The 23,807-nt window shown below is 41.4% G+C and overlaps 1 protein-coding gene across 2 annotated transcripts in view; it reads left to right on the plus strand.

The window, feature by feature from the left end:
* The window catches only part of tex264a (testis expressed 264, ER-phagy receptor a), a 70,257-nt gene that overhangs the window by 18,786 nt on the left and 27,664 nt on the right, over positions 1-23,807 (plus strand). The gene's annotated exons all lie outside the window — the stretch shown is intronic.

Genomic DNA, 23,807 nt, shown 5'->3' on the forward strand with positions numbered 1-23,807 from the left:
TTCAAACTTTCTGAAAGGTCTGAGCGGGATGTATATGTGTGTGTTCTCGCTAGCTTCAGGCCAGAGTCTCATTTATGGGTGAATAATTCCTACTGATACAGTTAGAGCTCACGACTGCCAGCAGAGGATGAACTCAAACTAAATTTAGGTGACGAAGACTTGCCATTTTCTCTCACTGGTTCGCAAACAACACTCTCCGTCCGTCCAGCCTGATCAAAAAGCCGCCACAGACTCTTTTGCATTGTTCTCCGTCGTCGTGATTCACAGAAATCTCCAACACCAGTATTATCTGTGGGAACGAGGATGGATTCTGTTTTCGTCTTCCACACTGACATGTATTTATCCCGATACATACACACACTGACTGCTTTTCTTTTCTCTTTTTTTTTTTCAACTCTGCCTGTGAGTTCTTACACCCATATATCTTCCCATGCCCCCGGCAGCTCAACGTACTCAGCTGGTAGTGCAATGACAAGCCAATGATGTCCCCTCTGTCAGGGACTGAAGCAGGGTCACCATGTTAAAAGTCACAGAAGCACAGCACTATTGTGTGAAGTTTCGTTAGAACTAGAAGCTGCTCCAGTGAAGATGACCGAGCTCCAGACTTTAGGCTCTTTTTCACTGTATGAATTTTAATCTTCAAAGAAACACAGTCCCGACCCTACAAGTTTTTTTTTTTTTTTTTTTTTTTCCAACTTTATATTTTAGTCTTATCCTCCCAGTCATATATAGTGTAAACTGCAACATCCAGCGTCAGAGGACAGGACAAACTCTTAACATGTGCACTGACACAGACTAAATGGTTTGAGGGCGAAGCCATGGCTTCCCTTGATGTTAAAATTTAGTAGGATTCCCATTTTAGTCTGTAGTGCTGTTATGTAATTATGGCTTGTGGCAGTGTGGGTTTCTGTGCGCATGCACCTCCGTCCTTCAAGCCATCTGATGTCACCAAGAGGAAAAAGTACCTGTTTTTAACTCTCTGCGCGCTCGTCTGCCAGGAGACGGTGGTGTTTAGTTCGTCAGTTGACCTGTGACAGGTTGTTTAGCGGCCGCCCCGGTCTGTGGACGAGCTAATCACACACCTAACATTAAGCCTGGACTGCGGACTGGCAAGTGCACTTTGCGCACAAGCTATAGCTGGGCTAATGAATAATGGAGTGTGGTTTAGAAAGGCTTGTTTTAGAGGATGGTATGTGAATGTGCTGGAAATGTGTGCATAACGTATGCATGACTAATTGAGCAAATTTGTGGAATGAGGGACTGTGAAAGGGCGACGACACTTGTGCGACTTAACTTTCTGAGTTAAGTGGATATGCTAAAAGTGGCTTTTTCCATGCATGTTTACGCTTTTCCATATACAAAATCTAACCTACATTTGTATTATTTCTTTTTTGTGTGTTTTTTTTAGATGTAATGAAACACTAAATCAGCTTATCCTCTTCTGTCAGGTCCATAAATATTTGAAGAATAGCAGATTTTTTTAACATCACAGTGGGTTTAAAATGAAACAAAATGTCCTGAAAGTGCAGACTATGAGCTTTATTTTGAGGGTATTAACATCTCAACTATGGGAAGGGTATGTGAAGTAGTATTTAGACAAATCAATATAATCCTAAATTGCATCTCTTGTGTTGCAGCGATTCTAAGTGAGTGTAAGGGACTTGAGTTATCTTTAAAGTTTTTCAGGAGAAAAGGTGTCCCGTTTCAAAAACAGCCAAGTCTATGGAAGAGATTGTAATGACTTGATGTGAAATGGATCAGCCAAACCTTTTCATCTAATGTAGTCATATATCAAACATATATAGACCTGACTGTATTATTTTATAAAGACATGTTGGGTGTGATTAGCAGCTGTTCTGATAGGTGCTATCTACACACTTGCTATCACATTCAGTAGTGTTTATAATTAAGTTTTTTTTCTTGTGAAATGTTAGTCCGGTATTGATTCCTTCTCTGGTTTCAGTATAATCTTCAACGACTCCTGATAGGTTATCTGACTCTGTGGTTGCTGAGCAGTTCTCTGCTGTTCCCCAGCTCGTTGCGATAACTGTGAGGATCCTTTAAGCCCTCAGCAGCAGGAGTTTTTTTTTTTTTTTTTTTCCTTTATGGCTACACGTCCTAACAAGGCTGCTGAGGATTGTGAGACTGAGCCACCGCAGGAAGTGGAGGTCTTTAAAATCAAAACAAGAAGCCAAGCAACTCCAAATTAATCCTCATCCCCCTGAAGTCTCACCTGATATCTTTTCAATTGCCAGTTTGTTAGGAAAAAAAAAAAAGTTGATTAGTGCTGTTTTCAGCCTCACAGTTCTCAGTCACATTATGTAAACGAGCGTTGCTCCTGAGACGGGGTAGGTGGGTTTACTGTCTGGCTTTGTGCCCAGCTTTCAGCGTGAAAGAGTTCTCATTGACCATCATACTCCTGCTGGCATCCTCCGGCGCTTCAGCTCACAGTGAGCGGTTCAAGCGCATGAGTGCCTCTTTTAAAAAAATCCTTCTGGTTTTCTGCAAACATTATCTTTTCTCTGAACAACACATGAAATAAGAGACATACTAAAGATGTGTGAAGGATGCTTTCAGCATCTGAAGTAGGCGGCTCACCGTGTTTATTATGGATGTTTTATGTGAAAGGGTGTCTGTATGTTTCTGTTACCAGTTGAATGTCTGACATCTTGGTCTGTTGTGCTCTTTTCCATCCATCCATCCGAGTGAAAGCAGAGATTGAACAGTTATGACCAGAGGATACCTGGGATTGTATCACTTGAGCTAAAATGACCAGTGGTAAAAGAAGGAAAAATGAGAGGATAAGGCAGTAGCTGTCAGACTGTATTAAAGGATTTGGCCAGGCCCTGGTTGAGCTTTGTGGAAGAAGAAGAAGAAAAAAAAAACCTTTTCAGGACATGAGAAGTCAAAGTAAGCAATCACAGTGGTGTTATTTTGGTGCTCTTTCAGACAAAACTGGAATTTTCCAGGTGAGCAGAAACAAGATGAGATGCTGATAGCCTCCATCTATTGAGTGATCTCCTTATCTGAATCAAGCGCTTCAAGCATCATGAAAGCTTTTTCTCCCTGTGATTTCCCTTTGCAATATTTCACACCAAGGGTTTCTGTACCTTTAAGGTGCCCTCACCATTTGGATGTATGTATTCACAAACTCAACTGAAGGTCTAGGTTTTGTAGCATTTTACTTGTCAAAATATCTGTTTTTGTTTTGTATAATTTCTCACGGTTTTCTCCAGAAGAAATATTCTCCACTGGACGGAGTAAATTCTGACATACAAATCAATGCTCTCACTGTAAACAGATCTCAAAAAAACTTTTCTCTGAAACAGCATTCAAGTGAAGTTAGTTGTTTGTTTTCCCCCAATTTTAAAGCGAAAAACAGTCTCCAGCGATTTGACACTGTCAACAATTTAATCAGCTGCAATGTGGTTTTGAATTCGTAACGTCACCTCGAAGGCCAGCCACGCACGATGTTAGCTACAGGGGTTTGTTGTGTTGATAGCTGCACAGTGGGGGGAACTGATATGTGGCTTTCTGGGGATACTTGAGTCCACGGACAGTCAGAGACAGGGATTGATAAATGGATCCTAAACTGATCCAGGTCCTTCACCTCAGCCACCCAGTTACTGTGATGCAGTGAAGTTCTGTTTTCCGTGTAACCTTGGTGAATAACTTTTCAAGGCTTTGCTGTGCTTGGCTGACCAGCACTGTGTAAATCCTTCTGTAAAATTTGCAGTTGCACAGGTGCGTGCAGGGTAAGAAATTGAATGTTGGATAAATATCTCTTAATGAAATCTCTTCATCCTTTTTATCTCTGTTTCTCTCAAGATTACAAAGACAGATAAAAGTAACCTTCAGGATCACAAAAATAAACTCCCCCTCATAGGTGTACATATGTGTCCTCCCTGTTTGATCCATAAAAGCTGCATCATGAGTGAAGCTTTGTTCGTTTAATCCAAAACTCTTATCCCAGGAGAACTGACACCAGATAGTTAAAGAGAAAATGTCATTGTGTTTATACAGCCTCTGAAATAGTCTTTATTCCTCATGGAACAACATCACTTGAGATTCATGGTCTGCTCAATTTAAAGTGCTGCCCCTCATCTAAAGATGCATTCTTTAATTAGTACATCATTTCCATCCGTCCATCTTCCAGCGTGTGGTCGTGGGGAGCTTCAGCAGATCCTCACCAGCCGTGGTGAAGGCAGGCTACGTCCTGGGCAGGTCACGAAAGTCACACTTAGGGGCAGTTTAGAAGAACAAGTTAGCCTCTAATGCTTGTTTTTGGACTGTGGAAGGAAATCAGCTGTACTTAGAGAAAACAGGGAGAACATGCAAACTACAATCAGAAGCCCCCTTGAACTCAGACTGGGAACATTCTCACCATGAGATGAAAATTCTAACCACTATACAACTGTGCAGCTCCCTCCTATTTCATTTGTCAAGTTCTTATTTGTGAAATAAGGAAATCATTTTATTTTTGCTACATTAGAGTTTCCTACCTGAGAGTCTGTGTTTGCTAACATTGTTTTGTAAGACGGTAAATAAGATGCACTCAAACGGTGTGTTTTCACCTTGCCTGCCCCAACAAACTTGCATCTATCCACTCCACACTGGCGGCAGTGCTGCCATGCAGGGAGCAACATGTGGTTGACTGTCTTCCTGCAGGACACATTATTATGCGACAGCAGGAATCGAACCGTTCGATCAAAGAGAAAACCCGCCACACCGCCTGAGTCTCCGACGCCCTGACTGGACTGAACGCCATTAATTACAAGCTGTTTTGAAATATCGCTAAATATTATATGAATCGCTGCATCCAGGAGTGCATCCTTCACCACGGCGAGGTTTCAGTGTTTATTGTTGGTAAGATCCAGTCTGTTTTCAAACTTCCAGTTAGTGGCACTCCACCACTGCACACCGCCGCCGCATCCTGCTCATGGTTTATTCACCAGCCACTCTCCTGCAACTTCTTTGATCTTATTATTTGTTGAATTAAATATAGAAAATTTGTTTTGCTTGTCCACAGCATCTATATTTCATGCAGTGGCTTGATTAGAGGTTAGCCAGTGGAACTGTTCTGATTTCAGGTGTATCTACCGAGGAAACAAGAACTGAGACGCCCTTCGCTCTGGTTAGATAGTCCTGTCTGTGAATATAAATATATGCTTCTTCGCTCACAGCCAGCTGCTGTTTCTGCAACAACTGCTAAAATGATTTCTATATAGTTGTATTGTTGTATTTCCCCAGAATATTCTGGGTTACTAGAAAACATAGAAAAGCCTGTTCTCAGCGGATTTAATGCCCAGTTGACTGCAGCTGAAGTATTATATTCCGTCTGTCAACCCACAGGACTTGAGCCACAGTTAGGGAGATTGTTTGCTGATGCAAAGTCCGTTGGTCTTTCTGTGTGGAAGTTGCTTGTTCTTGCTCTGCATGCGTGCGTTTCCTCCAGATGTTCCGATTCGCTCACAGTCTAAAACACATGTGTCTGAGGTTGAGTGTAAAATGCTCGTTGCTGTAAATGTCTGTCTGAAGCAGCGCGTCTCTGGCACACTGCTTCAGACACCAGCTGAACTCCACCGACGTGCAATCAAATTAGACCAAAGCGGGACACAAGTTTGATAAATGAAGGAAGGAAACAAAAATGAGTCGGCCTCGGCTGGTTGGCCTTTAATTCAAGTTGCTTCAAATGAGCCAAAACATTCCTGCTTTACAGTCACAGGACAAACCCTGCCCTCTCCGACAGACCCTGACTACCGGGATCTTTAATATGACTAACCTACTCACTAAGTTTCTAAACCCAGTCCATCACCAATTAGCAAAAAAAAATAAATAAAATACATGTAACAAGGAATTTAATAAGGTGTGTATACTAACAAGCCTTGTTTTCTATCTCACAGACAGGGGTGTTAAATGGCTGCGCTTCTACCACGTTTTGTCGCACATTCTCTCTCAAACCTTGTCACACTTTCCCAGAGTAACACACACACACACACACACACACACACACACACACACACACACACACACACACACACACACACACACACACACACACACAGAGGCGGTGTACTCCTAATAATCTTAAATCGTGTTACATGGTTATAAAGCCAATTATTTTCTTCACTAAGTCAGGTAAAAGAATCCTCCCACTCGCCTGCTCTCGCAGCGTTTCTGAGCGTCATGCTTTAGAGTGTGGCTGTTTTCCCCTGTTATCTGGCTGCCAGAGTTGTGTTCAGGTACCAGTCTGAGGGTTGAATTATTATGCAGATAACAAGTCATCTTGCTTTGTTCTACGGTGTATTGACACCATACAGACGAGACCCTCTGGGCTCATAGATAGTATAGCTTTTCAAAGGTTCTCGGGGTGTTTGGGTACAGGGGAATCTGATTATTCAGGATTATTTTAAGACACTGTTCAGAGGTTCTGTTTTCCTCTTTGTTCTGCCTTCCCCACCTGTCTCATTTTACTAAGTATGTGATAATGCATTATGCTAATCGGCTTTCCTTTTAGTAATTATTTTGGATGCTCGTTGTTTTTCCCCGCTGCGGGGAGGGAACCCAGCCAGAGACATTTTAACAGGTTGTGTTTAGTCACAGGGGAAGAAAGCAGCTCATGGTCTTGGAAGGTGGGGTAGCAGAAATAATAATGTGTCTTTAAGGCATGTTTTCGTTTTGGGGAATTTTGAAGTTGCTCTGTGAGATGAAACTACAGCTGTCTGTTGAGGCTACGCTGTACTCCGGCTCGTTTCATGGATATTTAAGATACATGTGAAATCTGAAAGGAGTAAGTAATTAAAAATATAGCTATCTGTTCTTAAACATTTGCAGTTTTTTTTTCTTTGACCCTGAAGTGGGTAAAGCGCTATAGAGGACAGATGGATGGTAAAATTATCCCAAGACCTTCTGCCTATAACGTTAAGCTCTCCCTGCCACTCCTGTGCTTTCCAGAATCAATTGAAGCATTATTCATCCAGTTGGCACTATTATCAGTGACAATGAAACTTGACAAGATCGTAGCAACCCTCCCATTTTTTTCCCTCCCTGTTAATTCTTTTTTTTATATCACGTATTGAGAAATTCAGACGAGCCTGGAGGGAGATGTAGGCGGAGGGAGAGGCGTGGCAGCGTTGCACCTTCTTTGATCCTCTTCAGCCCCTCTCCATCTTTAATGCCTCCTAGACTCGGGGCGCAGACTCCCTTAACTGCTCTCCGTTCAGAGATTTCTGCGTGGGCTGGCGCAGAAAAAAAAAAAAAAAAAAAAAAAAAAAAAAAGCAGGGGCTGTGGCCGCGGTGCCATCAAAGTGCAGAAAGCAAAGTGAGAGTCAATAAGTGACGTGTGAGTTTGCGAGCGAGCATCTGTCTCAGTGACTGATTGCCGGGGAGCCGGGTGAAAATTTGAGTCCGAGGAGAAGGAACATGTCTGCCTGTTCACCGTATGAACGCCTGTCTGCTTCAAGATGTCGGTTGTGGCGAGTGCAAGATAAACCCCCTTCAATATTAATGCTGTCATTCCTCAGCTTTGCTCCTTGCATTACAATTTTTATTGGCTACCACCAGGTTCTTGTTTCTTGAGGGCCGTTGAAAATAATAACCCGAACGTCGGTCCGGAGGAGGAGGCAGCCTCTGAACTGCGCTGCTTCATATTATGTGTTTACAATTAATATGCCTGTTATCCCCTCAGTCTGCTGTGTGACAGTCTGTAGAGGAAACACTTGGCTGTAGATGCACAACGCTATATTTAGACTCCGGTGACGCTGATGACAGTTTCATCACTTTTTTCTTTCCCCCACAAAGCATGCGCAGGGATGTGTTGGGGGGGGCCTGTGCACACACACTGGGTTCTTTGTGAAATTTGATATGAAGGCTTTCTTATTTGCCGTGCCAGGCGATCACTGGTAGGAATTTTATTGAAACTCGAAGACAGATAATCACTCACACATCTATGAAGATCCCACAAGTAACTGGCACTGTAGGAAGTTATTATCGTGTGTTTTCCTTCATGAATGTAGAAGAAAAGACATGTGTTTGAGATCGCACAAAACACTGGGAACGAGATTTACAGCAAGACATTTTGTAACTGTGAAGGCTCCGTGCTTAACATCCATTCCAAATATTATTATTTAGAATCGATAATTAATCCAGAGGAAAGGAGGTCTTGTCAGACACTCAGAAGCAGATGGAAACAGACACTCTCAACGTCTCTCGAAAAAGATAAGTCTCACATCTTATTGGATTTGTATTTTGACCTTCTCGTCATGTGTTTTCAGATTTGATATATTTCGGCATATGAGCATCTCAGTGTGATTAAATAAATCACCTGCATATACAAATACAATCAAATCGGTTTCCAAAGTGGAAAGTTGTAATAGAGGTGTAGAAAACCTGAAATACTCCAATCACAACTTTCCTGCCTTCAATTTGATCCCGGCAGCCTGGGAAACTGAGATCTGAGGATTTGTGAAGATTGTCAGGAAAATGAAAACATGCACGTGTTTCCGAAGAAGGGTGACATTAGTGACAGAATTGATCTCTGTTTCTCTCAATCTTATTAAGTTGAACCGCAGTTAAAATGCAATTGCTGAATAATTTTGCCTTGAATGAACTTTTTTATGTAGAGATTAATGCAATCTGCTAAAAGCCTTTTCTCATTGCAGTGCCTTTTCTCAGTCACTACCCCCCTGGGTTTTTTTTTTTTTGCAGTGAAGTCAAACATAGCCAGTGTATTTCTCTATAAAGATAAGACAAAGTTCTTTTCAGCCTCACTCGAGGAGGGAAAAAAGCATCCAAAAAGAAATAATCTTTGACCGATAAGGACACAGAGGGGAACTGTTGGTGTTGTAGCTACAAACATCTAGTGTACAGTTGGTCGTTTTTAGTGAGAAATAACACTCAGACAACTGCTTTAAGAAGTGACTTTTAATTCAACCTTGGATTTTATTTGAAAATTATTTGTAATAATAATGAGTCTCTGGTATAATATTATTTTCAAGTTCTTAAATTTACTTGAAAATCATTTTTTAAGGCCAAACTAACAAATTTGCCTTTTCTGCCAGATTACTAAACCGTTTATATTCGGAATCCTTAATTCAGAAAAAAAAAATGCACCAACAACACTGTACCTTCATCACCTTTGTTTGTAATCATGTTGGTCTTCGAATTTAAGTCTAACAAACTGAAACAGTCCATTTTGAAAAGTCAATCCAGAACTTATTCCTTATGTATTTAATCAAACTGCACTTATCAAGACCATGTGGCAAACATTTAACCAGGGCGAGGCTTTAATCATTCAGCTGGTTTTGTAGCGTTGCTCTTCAGCTGCTAATCTTAGTGACAACTCACTGATGCAGTAAGTAAGTTTGATAGAAGGCAGAAGTGCTTGTGGTGTTATTGATTCCTGCTTCCCTCCGGCTCCGGGATGGCCTTCCCTCTGCAGCTCCAGCTGGGCCTCACGCACCGTGCTGCCAATTTAAACTCTCCTCCTAAGCAGGCTCAGGTAGTTTCTAGTTTCCACAGTTGTACTTGTGACCTGTGTGTGTGTGTGTGTGTGTGTGTGTGTGTGTGTGTGTGTGCAGTCGTCTGTCTCCTCTCCTGTGCAGGCAGCTCTGCCTCGTGAGGGAGGAGTAATATGGGCTGCTCACATTGTTCTGATGTGTTTTCGCTTTTAATTATAAAATTTCACATTTTGTGAATGTAGTTGCAGGTGAGGATTGCATTTTTTTTTTTCATCTGAGATCAAGTCCTGCTTCTAGATCTAATGCTGTCATCTTGTAAAAATAGTCTGTCCTCATTGGAGAAAGGATAGATGTGACAATGATAGTGTTGAACACACACACACACACACACACACACACACACACACACACACACACACACACACACATTCTGTTTGTGAACGTTTATCATCAGATGGCTCACTGAGGTTCATTGACTTGATTTCAGCTTATTATATCCAGCTAAGTTGGCAAGGACATCTTGGCCTTTAACCTAGAAGTTCATGGCCTTTTAAAGAGCAATTCTCTGCAGGAACGTTTGGATCGGTCTGAATCTGTCCATTTGAAGTGGACGTCTTTCGAAGAGTGGCTTTGTGAAGATTACGCTTATCTCTGCATCGTCGTTTTCAGAGATCCGTGAGCCTGTCCTCTCAGCTGAGGAGCAGAGCAGAATGAGGAGCGCAAAAGCAATGAACAATAAAACTGCTCCGGATGGTACTAGAACTGAGAATATGGATTTAATGGTGTTGTGATGCCCAAGTTCCTTCCATGTATTTGGTGACCTTTGCAAATGACAAGTTTTTGTCATTTTGAACCGATAAAACATTTATTTTAAAACAATTTGGTTTAAGCCATGTGCAAGGAATGATCTGTCACGCAAAAAAAAAAAGTGTTATATTAACATAAATATAGTTTAATGCTCCACTGTTTTCTTTACACCTTGATTTCTTTTTGAAAATACTTAAGCTGGGAAAAAGCATCACCTTGGCCCCAGATTTTTCGTTCTACCCTGTGAAGCCTTCCCTACAATAGAGAGATGCTCGACACTCTCTTTCAAAAATGAAATTATATAATCCTCCTTATTCATTTGAGGCAAATAGAAAGAAAATGCTACTTTGAAGGAAAGTGTTTGGTTCTCATCTATGACTCATTTCATGCAGATTTCATTTGCGTTGGTATTTTGTAAAGAAAAACTGTCAACACTTCACTCTGTAAGCTTTTTTGCACATATTTCCCGACACCCACCTCGGAGCTTTGCACAGTAAATTTTGTTGTCAGGGGGCTGACACCATTTGTCGGCAATCAAAAGATTTGTTTTCGGTTTATTTGCTTCTGATGTTACAACAATCGTTTGCACGTGACGAGTTGCACGCAAACCCAGATGGGATAGGGATGAACGTTGTGCTCTGTAGGTTTTACGTTTTGCTGTAAATGCATGGATTTCTTCCAGTCACACAGCTCTGGCTGGCTGCCGCTGCAAAGATCCCTTTCATGATATATGATGTGGAAATTTGGACCAACTGCCTCAGGAGAATGTTTGCCTTCCAACTGAAACTGAAATAAGCACTTCTTATACATATTGATATTTGCACAAAAGTAACCGCATCAGCTGGTAGATGTGTGCTCGTCGTGATGTTTTGTTTAACAACCATGCTGCGTTTTAAAAAAGACTCTCTGCAGTTGTGGCTGTTGCAAATATTTCCGTCATTTCTGTTAAAACCTCGCCCCTGTTGTTCCTGTTTTGATGAAGAGTGGATAAAACCTCCCTTGATGTATTTGAAGCCATCCCCAAGTTGGATGAACACTTCCCAGAGCTCCTTTCAAAAAAAAGGTCTTTATAGTTTGCTCGCAATTGATTTTCAACCTTGAATTATCATCTGGCACATCGTCCTGACCTCTGTGGGCATAGTGTATCTTTGAGCAACATGAATACAGTCCTCTCTATCAGTCGGTCTTTCTTCGTCTCTGGCTGTTCCACGGTATAAAGGCCACTCGGCTTCACCGCTGTGGGTGAGCAAATATTAAATGGATGCCAGATAAGTCTTGAGAGATCCTGATGAGTGGACCATACGGCTGCTAATCCACAGCCCTCAAGCTGCTGTGACACAGGAGAGAAGAAGGAGCAGAGGTGTCAAAAGAGATAAGCTGTTGACATTTCCCAAAATATGTTGCGAGTCTTGCTTTTCTGTCGCTTGATGTCACAGCTTCTCTCCTGCCACAGGCGTCATTCTATCTGTTAGGGGTTTGTTCGACTCCAGGTAGCTTCACATGCTTTCCTAAACAACCAATAACAGCCTAAATAACAGCGTATCAGTTTTATTTTGTCACTGTGTCTTTAAAGTGACAGAGAAGGACAGTGTATTTCATAGAGCACTGTCCACCTGGACCTCGCCTGTTCTCCCTGCTGTCCTGCTCAGGGAAGTACAGACTATTGAAATCCTCATTAAATCAAGTAAAAACAGTTTCTACCCTGAAGCAGCAACACCGACTGACCTGCACGAACACAGACAAAAAACACTGGTCTTGGGGGAAAATAAATCCCCAAACTCTCAGTTATGCTTTGTGCTATTTATTTATTGTTTAGACAATTGTCATTTTGCATCACATGCAAGAGCTGCTCATGATTTTCTCATTATTGATGAAGCCATTTGACTCGGTGCAACTTGGTAACGACCACGAGTCACACGCTCACATTCATATCTAAGGGCTTTTCTTTTAGTCATCAAAGACATACAACCTGACAACAATTTTAGTTTCAATTAAACTGTGAAAGTCTCTCAAGTTTTGTTGGTGTATAAAGTGGCATAGAGAGAAATGTACACACAAAAGAACTACTAGAAAAGTTGGGTTTTTTTTCCCTCCAAGAAACTATATTTCATGTGAATTTTGATGCAGCGCCTCCCAGAGATCTGTGCAGGTACGTAGGGGTAAACCTTGATATTAGGGGTCATTCTTTTCTTTCCACTATCCACAAAAAGGGACTTCTTCTCTGGGATGAAAATGTCTCTTTGTGGAAGACGGTGTTCTTTTTTTCAGGCTCAGACTTGCTGTTAAAAACTCTTGAAGGCAGCCCTGGCCTCGCTGAGCTCTCACATAAAATGAAGACAAATGATGTAAAATGTTGAGACAAAACACTGAATCTCTCATGAAGAGACTTGAGCTCCTGACCTGGCTCATCACCCTGCCTTTCTCCTCCGAGCCAACATCAACGCCCACCTGCAGCTCTGCCCTCTTAAGGGAATTAAATCGCTTCACAGATAGAAGGTCTCATCGTAGAGGCTGTGTTGTCTCATGTAAAAGCAATTTTCAGATCTCTTCTCTGCCACTGTGTCCTTTTCTCCCGACATCTTCGGTATCCAGTTTACTTTTCATTCTGTGGACCGTCCTGTTGCCTCTGTGAGAAAGAAATGCCTTCTTTCCTTTTTCTTCCTTTCTTTTTTTATCTGATTATTAGACGTTCCTCAGGAAACAAAGACAAAATGAAAACCAAGACAGAGAAAAGAATTTACATTCTCTTCTCTTCTTTTCAGCAGCTGGATACGCTTTTTTTTACATACTCTGACTCAGATACTACGTCACAGTGCTGCATATGAAACGGGTGCAGTGAATGTTCATTTAATACTCCTGTCATTTACTCATTATTGGTTCTGCAGCTCAACCGGTTTAACTTGTATTTCACTTGTTAAAATTTCAATAAAAGCTGCAATGAGAAGCAAGGCGATTTTTTTTTTTTTTTAAAGAAACATTGTATACATGTCACACTTTGAGATTCATGAATATAAAGTGCACTCCAAATAGAAAATATTATTTTTATATTTCTGATTAAATCAATAGTGCAAATAAAAAGGCAAAAAAGTCAGCAAAAATGATCTAAACCTATAAAGTGATAGACATTTTCCTCGCTACATGTACATGAATTCAGAGTGTTTGCGTGGCTGAGTGTGTGGCTGTGTCATGTTATCGGCCCCGTGTTGCGTTTGGTGAAGGGCACGCTCGGCGCACCATACGTCACATCCTAACAAGCGGCAGCCCGGAGCTGCAGTGGGAACAATCTGTGTGTTAAGGATGCCTGGTGAGCCATCCCTCATTAAAAGAGATGAGACATTTGTGGTTTGCACTCTGGAGCCTGGAGAAATGCTTCATGGGTGCAAATATTGATTCTGTTTATTCTCTCCCTGTAGGAGGAATGTCGTAGATGCATGTGGTTGAATAACTGCTCTGATTAATGATCAAAGAGTGAAGCCATTAAGACTTTACTCCTAATGTCAACAGTACACTTTGGGCTAATTACTTCAATATGTAGTACATAAAAAAAACCCTACTAGATATACAGTTGTTTCTGTTTCAGTGAAAAACGTGTGAAAATTCTATTTTTTAAATGAGAGAAGTAAGCTTTAAAGTGAATCTGCTGAAGTTTTAACTAAAGTTCAATCGCACTGGTTTTCTTGCTTACTAACAATGTGAATATACAGACATTTATAGCACCCTCAAAAAAAAAACCTCTAACTAAATATAATAAGTAGAAGAATTACAGATATGAAACTATTTGTAAGGTAAAGTTCTGCATACTTTTTGTCAGGCAAGGGAAGTTTTGTATAGCACCATTCATACACAAAGCAATTCAAAGTGCTTCACAAAAAGAAAGAACAAAATTGCAAACAATAGAGAAAAGGCCATAAAAACAGGAGAATAATGGGAGCAGGAGAACAGGAGCACTTGGAATAGTGCATTTTGTGTTTATTGGGGGATTTGTTAAAAAAGCTAAAAATAAAAAAAGGCAAATTCCAAAGTGGAGTGTAATGCATTACAATGAAGTCGTTGTTATTCAGGTCACATATATTTGACCGCGATCATGACAACAACGTGACTGACTGTCCCACTGTGGGGCTCTTCCCACCTCTCACCTGTTTGTGAAGCCGCTAAAAGCATGCTCGGGAGATGAACGCCGCTGATCAAGAGACGGTGTCAACATCATCTCCTGCCCGCTCGCCGCCTGCCGCCCTACATCTTCAACCAACTCCTAACAAGAAGGCGCCGAGCTCCTGGGAGAGGCAGGAGTCAAATTTGTTTGTTTGTGGGTGTAGCGAAGCGTGCGTGTCCACGAGGGCGAGTGGCTCTGCGTGTCAGGAAATGGGTTTATACATGTGCTTGTGTGAATTTGTGTCATAATATGTGGGCGCCTGTATGCGCCTGTGGATGTGTGTCATTGTTTGGCTCTGGAATATGATGTTTTCCATGTCACCAAGTATTAAAAAAAAAAAAAAAAAACAGGAGGCCACAGTGCTGTGTCTAAGCTGCTCGATTAGATTAGGGCAGCAAATTGATTGTAAGCGTGTAGTTGTCTTCATCGGAAAGTGCCACTGATTGCGGAGGCGGGTGAGCGTGCTGGCGCCTAATTTGATCACTCAGTCGCTAATGCGATCTGTGTTACGGCAGCTTTTTTAGATTGGGATTAATGTACCAATAGGCTGAGCAGCAATGGAGTGGCGGATGAGAGCTGCAGATGCTGGTGATTGATTGAAGTTACAGAAGAACCGACGAGCTCATGAGTGGACTTGTCCCTTTGTTCCCCGCGAACTCCAGAAAACACTCATTGAACACATTGAACACATTGAACACATTGAATGCTTGATGTCATTCATGGTGTTAGCAGTGTTACTTCGATACAGGATGGTCTGGATCGGATGCTGCGTTTCTAAACTCAGTGAAATAATGTCTCTCTATAATCAGCATTTTTATTTATTTTTTTAATATATTGAAATGACAGACAACAAGATGCACCGATAGAATTTTTATGATCCTGTCGGTCAAAATGACAGATGACAGGAAGGTCTCAGGCAACCTCTGCCCCCTCACGCTGATCTGGCTAAAGGTGATGCGGATAACGGATGGATGGACACGTCACCCAGTGGGACTGCTTCATTTAAACATTACATTATCAGACCGTAAAAACATGCAACATTCGAGATTATGCCATCTAAATAGTCTGTTTTATGTCTTGTACAATGCATATACACTAGTTAATAAGACGATGAAATTCATATTCTTAATAAAGCAGGCATGGTGCATGGTACAGATGACGTGTCACTGAATGTCCATCTGTAGCAAGAGAACTCTTTTTTTTTCATATTTCCATTCACATGATTTGCATAAAGCAACAACTTTGTTTTTTTTTTTTCTTTAGACCTCTGTACAACGACTGAAAAGTATATCACAGACAGTGACATGATACACACAACAAAAACTTTTTTGTGGAAAGGATTTGAAAAAAAAAATACTGTCTTGAAAAAAACTATGTTCATGTTGGTGGACACTTTTACCGTTCGTTGGCTCATTGCTGCTTTAATTTATTTTTCCGTACCACTTTTGTATTGCTACTTTTTCGTTATACATTGCCTCAGTAACACTGTCAGGTCACGCCTTTCTTTGTGTCTCTTCTGGGTCCTCAAAGAAAAACTGTGTTGTTCAGAGCACCACAGCAAACCTCTGACATTTTAATAATCCAAAAGTAACTCAGACCTTTGTCCGTCTTTATGACTGATGCTTTCAGCCGTTTCGTACTTTCTTTCCATTGGTCAGGATCCTTTGTGTGAGGCCAAACCGCGCCAAAGAGAGTTATTGATTTTAACTGTTTTGTTGTTGAATACAGACTGACCTTGTATGAAATCTTGAAAAAGAAGAACTGGTTATCATAGTGATAATAAGGCTCTCCCTGTCCCCTGTCCACTCCCATTATCTCCTGTCACATTCACTTCTGAACTCAAATGCCACATTAGCATGCCTGAGACCCGGTCCCACAGGCATCACACTGACAGCCCTCATACCTGCACTGCCTATAGATCTCCCATTCAGACAGAACAGCAGCTTCCATCATGGTTTATGCATTTTCTTAGTCTTTAGGAGCAGCAAATGGCACCGAGTCGAAAATATGTGCAGTGTATCCGTGGTCTTTTTAAAGACGTTTCCCTCGCTCAGTGTGAGAAGATGATGAAGGGCTGCAGTATATACGTAGAAATGGGATGATTCAAAAAGCCTTAACGAGACCAAGCAATGAAAATCATATTTTTTTGCCTGTTCGTGTGGTGGTTTTTATGTGCTAGGACATCATAAATGAGTAAGTAGTCAGTGTCGCGGCGGAGCATTTCCACTTAAAGACTGCAGTGTATTATTGAGGCTAAAAACCACAGATTCAAGTCAGTGTTTTATACTTTGCATATCCAAGGGACTGGTGTTGTCAGCTTGTGTGTGGGGTGCAGTCAAGCTTGTTGTTTATTTTCCCCATTACCACATACAGTATATATAATATATAGATATAATATATTTCCATTAGAGTACATTGATTTGTAGATCCTGATTTAAGTACGAGCTGGAGGCAGATGGCAGGGGATCGGTGGAGGTAGAACAGAGACTATTTGAATATTCATAAATTTATCATGATTTAATAAATGTGCAGTTTTTCAGTCAATTAAAGACATCAGGGAGTTGCTTTTCTTGGTGGAAAACCTTGAAATTGTCATTGTGATGAACAGATAGATTCCTCAGGGATTCCAATATTGACATGCACATATAGTCATATGAACAAAATGGTGCGATCTTTTCTGAGTTGATTTCATTTGAGTAAACTTGATGCGATGCAATGCTATTTAATGTCTTATCTACACTGTGTTTTATGCTTTGTCCCACTGTAATGTGTCACAACTGGCGAGGAAGGCCTTTGTTCCTGTGAGGAAAGCAATGAAAGCTGTGGTTCATCCCTCACCTTTCACCGCTGCAGCTCCGTCATCAAAGTCCAGCCGTGTCGCGGTCAGTAGTACCATCCAGCTGGGGAACAGGCTCGGGGCGGCCACAGGGGCCTTAGTGGCTCTGTCAAACAGAGAAATACTTATATCCCCTACAAAAATATATATTTTTTTCCAAATCAAAGGGACTCAGAAACAGAAGCCCGACTACAGATACTGTATAACAACCTGGCACTGGCACAGGTGGCTGGACAAATGCTCATTTTCCTATTTGAGCTGCTTAGATAAGAATAATTTCATATATTGCCATTTTCACAGTGTTTCCCACCTTGATTGAAAAGGCTCATCTGGTGTCATCTGTCACACCAGGGGCGTCTTGTGCACTACTTTTGAATTCACAGATATATATATATCCTTGAGATATTTGAGAAAATATACTTTTTTGGCCTATTCATTTGACTACTTATTGCCTGTTATTGGAACTTGTTTTCACTATAATATGGCTGAAATGTTTCACTAATAAATAACTAAACAGCAATCTTGTAGTACATAGAGCACTCTAAAGAGCAGAGTCCAAAATTTAGTGCATTAGTGCATTTAGGCATGTCAAAGTCCACTTTTGCAGTTTAATGCTGATGCATATTTCCCAAATTTTCATTGACATGTTTAACCACAATGTTAAGTGAACCGATCAGATTGACAACTCTCCCTATTTTACAAAGATGGCACTTACATTATGCTGCATTATTGAAGAGGTGCCTGGAGCTCAGGATGGATAGCAGCTGTAATGATCAAATGGTTTTCTTAGGTCAGCTTGCACACACTGTCTTTGAAAACACTTACAGATATTCTGCTGCAGGTTTTTATTAGCCTCAGCGGAATTACCTAAGATCGGTCTTTATTTGGTCAATACATGATCATTTCCTTGTGACTTCAAACCTTACGTGGCACAGGAATGTAGCTCAAAAGAAGAGTGAACATCTGTCAGGACAGTAACTGAACCGATCCCATTTATGGACAGATAAACTTTGAATATTATACCAAAATGTGTGCAGCATTTCAGCACTTCAGTGTTTGATTTTATTTTAATCTGTGGCACCAGTGCTAAATCATTTAGCTGTGGGAGGAGAGTGGGAGAGGGGAGGGCTTTTCATCTCAAGGGCACATGTGGTATTTTAACATTTAACATGCCACAGGTTATGGATCAGCAATCTAAGGCACATCCCTCTCAACCTCCACTAACCTTCATTTTCGTTATAGATTCTGCCACTGCAAGCGCTGAATAGGCCCTGTGCTGGCGTGCCTTCCCCTCCCGTGCCCACTCTAAATTTCTTGTTTGTCCACAGGGGATGGAAAACATTAGGAGCAAGAGGAAAGGTTAATGTGACATAGAAAGGATGTGCATGTGCGAGGCTGATTTGAACAGCTCTGCGAGCCCCTCGAGAAACAAATGATTAAAACTGATATTCCCTCTTTTGGTCCGACGGGGGAGATGAGCCCACCTGCACACCACGCACATATATATATATATATATATATATAATATGTGAGATGGTGATGAATACAAATTACAGCAGTTCAAAACCCAGACCAGCAAAAGCCTTTTAGTAACATGATGAAGCAGATGCCATTAGATTGAGTAAGTACAGAGTTTGATAATATAATCCAAATCCTGTCAAATGGACAGCTGAGTAAACATCAGTCTCTTCCGCAAAATTCCTCTGTGAACGATTGCTGCAGAGGTATAAGGAGAAACTGATGTTGCCTACATGGTCATGACACACAGTGGGTGGTTTTCACTTGATAAAATGCTTCAGACAAACTTACCCTTCTGACCCGAGGTCTCTCATAATTGCTGACTGAGCACTTGCTCTTCTGTGAACTGAAGTGAAGACGGCTAACAGGGCGACTCAATTTATTAATGCCATTCGGGATGCTGTCGCTCAGAGGAATGGAGCAGAGCAGGGCACGGTGTGAAAAACCATAAACATCTTCGTGGCACTGAGCGGTTTGCTGAGCGGAATGGCAGAAGGCGATGGGATGCACCCAAGTGCACTGAAGAGTGCCGCATGAGCAGGAGAGGGGAGAACGTGGAGTGCTATGTAGACCACTAGACCGCTAAACATCCTCCTGCTCTCTGCTCTCCGGTGTGTGTGTGTGTGTGTGTGTGTGTGTGTGTGTGTGTGTGTGTGTGTGTGTGTGTGTGTGTGTGTGTGTGTGTGTGTGTGTGTGTGTGTGTGTGTGTGTATTTAAGGCCTTTAAGAATTGCTTATGGCATGTGTTCACCTACTGAGTTCAAGCCTGATGGAGCAGACGCACTGGCAGGAGGACACCAGTCAGCGGTGCCGCATGTTTGAATGGATGCAGGAATAAGACGATCTGAAATGAAGTGGATAACATACAGATGTGCTTTGGGGTGTTTGGGACGGGCAGCTCTGATTAAAGCAGAATTTCATGCTTTCTAATGTTTTTGCTAAACATTCTGTGGAACACACACTTTCCTGAAATCAGGAAGGAAATTCTGACCCAGACCCTGTTTAAATATCTCAATGATGGTTTCTGAACTGAACGCGCTTTCATTTCAACCTGGTATAAAATGCATGTTGTTCTTTTTTCCACCCTGCTGTCGGTGTCAGAAGTTAGTTTGGGGAACTTTTGGAGCAATGGCCAGCGAACACAAAGCCTCACAGGTCACAGAGTGTATCGCAACTGATTGCTGTCATGTCATTTTAAATCAAGAATAGTGAGAGAACTCCTGCTCGACACAACTATTCAGTGAGTTGGTAAGGAGAGATGCGGTTAGCTGACTCTTGAACTCATTGTGCCCATTTGCTGTGAAGTGTTTCGTCATGCTCTGTGGGTTAGACTTACACCTGGCTGACATTCAGTGGCTGTGTATTCTGCTCACATTTACACACTGCATAAACATTTCTTGTGTGTTTCTGCACAGATGAGATCTGATTTTGAGTGTACCCACTCACCCTAAAAGGCTGATGGAGTATGATCGAGTCAGTCATGTCATAAAACTTTATGAAATTTAGCTGAATTGTTGATTTTTTAAAAATCAGGAATGGTTTGGTTACCTTTGGAAATTGTATTTTCAGTGGCCGATTGCAGCCAATGCTAGATTTTAGTATTGCTTGACATTTTTAGCCCAATAGTTTTACTCTCTATATGAAGCAATTTATTATTTGATGAAAAGAAGTAGATTTATTTAGATAACTTTCCTGTGTCATAAAGTGTGTCTGTATGCGTGTGTGACGTATGATAGTCATATACATTTGTTGATATAGTCTACATTTTCCAATCAATGTTTGTTTTTCACCAAATCGACGCTCAATGAGGCAGGAAATGGTGAACTGATCAAATCAGCCGTAGAAAGTGCTGAGATTCATACTGAGAGTATGTGTGAGTGGGCATGCTGCTTTCCTTTTTGCACATGTTTGCTAATTGGACAGAACATCCTATAAATAGAGTTTCCTTGGAACCTTTACACATTGAGTGGGAAGTTAAATTTGCTGCAGACGCGTTCCTCTCGCTGCAGCCGGGTATGTTGGTGACTGCGGGTCTGTACATCGCACGTTTTTTGTAACCTTTCACTGCATGCGACGGTTTTAAATCAGCTGATGATCAACGTTCCCAGCCTCTCGGTGTTTCTCGCCGCGCATTAATAACGTGACATAACGCCATCACTCCGCCATCGGTGAGAACAGAACAATCTACAGGGCCTTCATTCATCTCCCACCTGTCACCAGCACGGCTTCCGCTACGAGGAATACTTTCATATGGATCCACTGTCCCCCGAGACTTGTTGGTGGCTTATTGTTCTCCACATTTTCATGTCTGGGGAACTTTTTTTTTTATATATATATATATTTGGCTGAAAATGAAGATAAATTGTTTCTCTGTTTCATGTGGCGAGCAGGGAACAAATTTACATTTTCTTCCCTCCCTGGCTCATTTGCATATATGCTCATTTTCTGCCTATGAGCAACTGGACTGTGTGTCTTATATTTGCTCTTCTGCTCATGCAATGCAATGTAATGATGGGTAGATTGAAATGGTGCACAGGTCTTTTTATTTTTGTTGCTTGACTGGATATTATTTTATCATTTTATAAGGTCATACTTTGCGGTTGTCTTGAGCTGACCTGTATGACACTAAAATTATCTTATTATTGTATTATTTTGGCCTTTCAATTAACGTGTGTGACAGAATGTTTGTATTTACACAGCACTGTGCACGCTATAGTCAACAGAATGTTTTGTATTTTAGTACAATAAAAAACTGTTGAAGAAAATGATTTTCACAGCTTCATTATGCATGAGTTTAAGAGTTTGACTTGTTTTCATAACCCCGAATCTGGTGGTAAGCAGGGGAATTTAGTGGATGTTCATTTTCCATTGGTTGTCTGTGCTTGTGTTTTTTTTCTTTTTGCCAGCAGTCCACCACGCTGGTGAATCATGTGGAAAAGGTTTCATCATTTCCCTGGTATATTCGACACGATTTTCATCACTGTCACAAATCCAATTAAACACGGTGAAGCTGACTTGGGGCCAAAGCTCACTTTCAGAGGCTATGAATTATGACACCTAAAATACTGCTTTTAATTATTACCTGCAACTAGATTAACTTGATTTTTGTTTGTTTGTTTGTTTTTTTTTTATAAACAATATTGGAAATGGAATTCTCCTCAGTGCACTTTAACAATTATACCATTTTTAGCCCAAGAACACCAAACAATTCTTTACAAAACCTTATTTATTCAGTCAGTCATCTTCCTTTTAGATAGAGCACAGGGTTACAATACCTTTTAAATTTGGTTTTGACAAGAAACATTTCATCTCATTTTAATGTGTGCAGAAAGACACACTACCAACTGAGTGTTATCATTCACACTGAAAACATGTTATGATGAAGAGACTTTTCACCTGAAAAGCATAATTTTCCAAGAAGGATTCTCCTTCTGTTGGTGTGAATATCTGCACATCTGGAGTGGCGGTGCTGTATACAAGCCCTGTCATTTGTGACCAAATACGTGTTAGCTTATCGTATAAATGAGTGTGTGACAGGACTGCAGACATCTCACGTGCACACAGTGCCACTTGTGGTATTTCAACTAATTTTTCCTCTTTTTGCTCTCTGGAGAAGTCCCGTGTTTCAGGAGGACATTTGGCTGCCATGCAGCACTCTCCCCACGTCTTCTGCAATCCTTCAAATTATCAAAGTATCCGGTCTCTAAGGAAAACGAGGGGGGGGGGGGATCTTTGACAGAGGCGGTTGCCCTGGCAACAAGCTCAGTTAAGCCCGCTGCCCAGAGCAGGCGTAAAACATGACTGGCTAAACCACAGAACCGGACATTGGCAGACAGCTGATGTACCTGCCTGGCTCTACCGGCGGAGGCGACCCGGGCGAGGATGCTCCTGTCACTCCGGAGACGAGCCGCATAAATCTGCATGGATAGATCCTTGTGTCATTTCCAGCTCTGATAAACCAAGTGTCTGAAGTGGGTTTCAAATATTCTCCTGCAATAATACCTCTCTTCCTCTGAGGTTTCTTTTCCTTACCTCCTACATTTTTTGACCGGTGCTTGCCCCCCAAAAACAGTGTGCTGTCATGCAGCAATGGCGGTAATGGATCATTAAAAGTGTTGACATTACTGGTAAAGATGCAGCAGTTGAACAGTCTTTAACAGTGCCTCCTCAGTGTCCTTCTAAGCTGCTACCATTCAAACCATGTTATGTCATTGATTTTTAGCTGACACCTCTGTTTTCTCGGCTCTCCTCACAAACGTCTCTTTCAAAGAGGACTGTCAGCGTTAAATTAGTGCCACGTGTTTCATTTAAGAAGCGGTCGTTGTTGACATTTCCCGTCATCTGTGTTCCTGTCAGCTCCAGTAAAGAAACATAACAACTGTGCCTGACAAACTCCGGCGTCTCCTTTCAGGCAATTCCAGGTTTGTCTGATAAGAGTTTGCATGTGCTGCAGTGAGAGGTTACGGAAAAATAATTAAATTGAAATACTTTGTATCTAAAGAAGAGAGAGAAACCTTAATATATTATGCCAGCTTCAAAAACTGTATTGATGTACTCTGCATCCAAAATCAGGAAAGAATAAATAATGTATGTCAGATTGACGTGTCCTGACAGTACCTGCAGTTTGACCTGAAGAGGCTCACCCAGCAGCCACCAGGCTCTTTGTGCTCCACTGTGCGCAGCTCTGCTGCGGAGGCCTGTCTAGCTTTTCAGGACAGTCGGGGCCAATTAGTAACTTGTTGACAAGTTGTGAATTTGAACACCGCCAGACATGAAAGTAAGAGTCTAAAATGAAGCTGTCTTCCTTATCAAATGCAGCAGCTCATCACAAACAGCAGTGTCACTGTGTGAGAGATTGGTTTTCCAGAGTGGGTCAAGTTTTAACAAAGTGTTTTTTTTAAATACATTTATGTAGAACGCAGAATGACAATTTAGGAAAGAAGAAAAACATGATTCTTTTAAACAAAATCCAAAAATTGTTCAGTCAAATTCCAAGCCAAGAAGTGCGGAAATGAGTTTCCACAGCGGCAAGCAGG

This window comes from Salarias fasciatus, chromosome 5, assembly GCF_902148845.1.
Source record: "Salarias fasciatus chromosome 5, fSalaFa1.1, whole genome shotgun sequence".
Lineage (NCBI taxonomy): Eukaryota > Metazoa > Chordata > Actinopteri > Blenniiformes > Blenniidae > Salarias > Salarias fasciatus.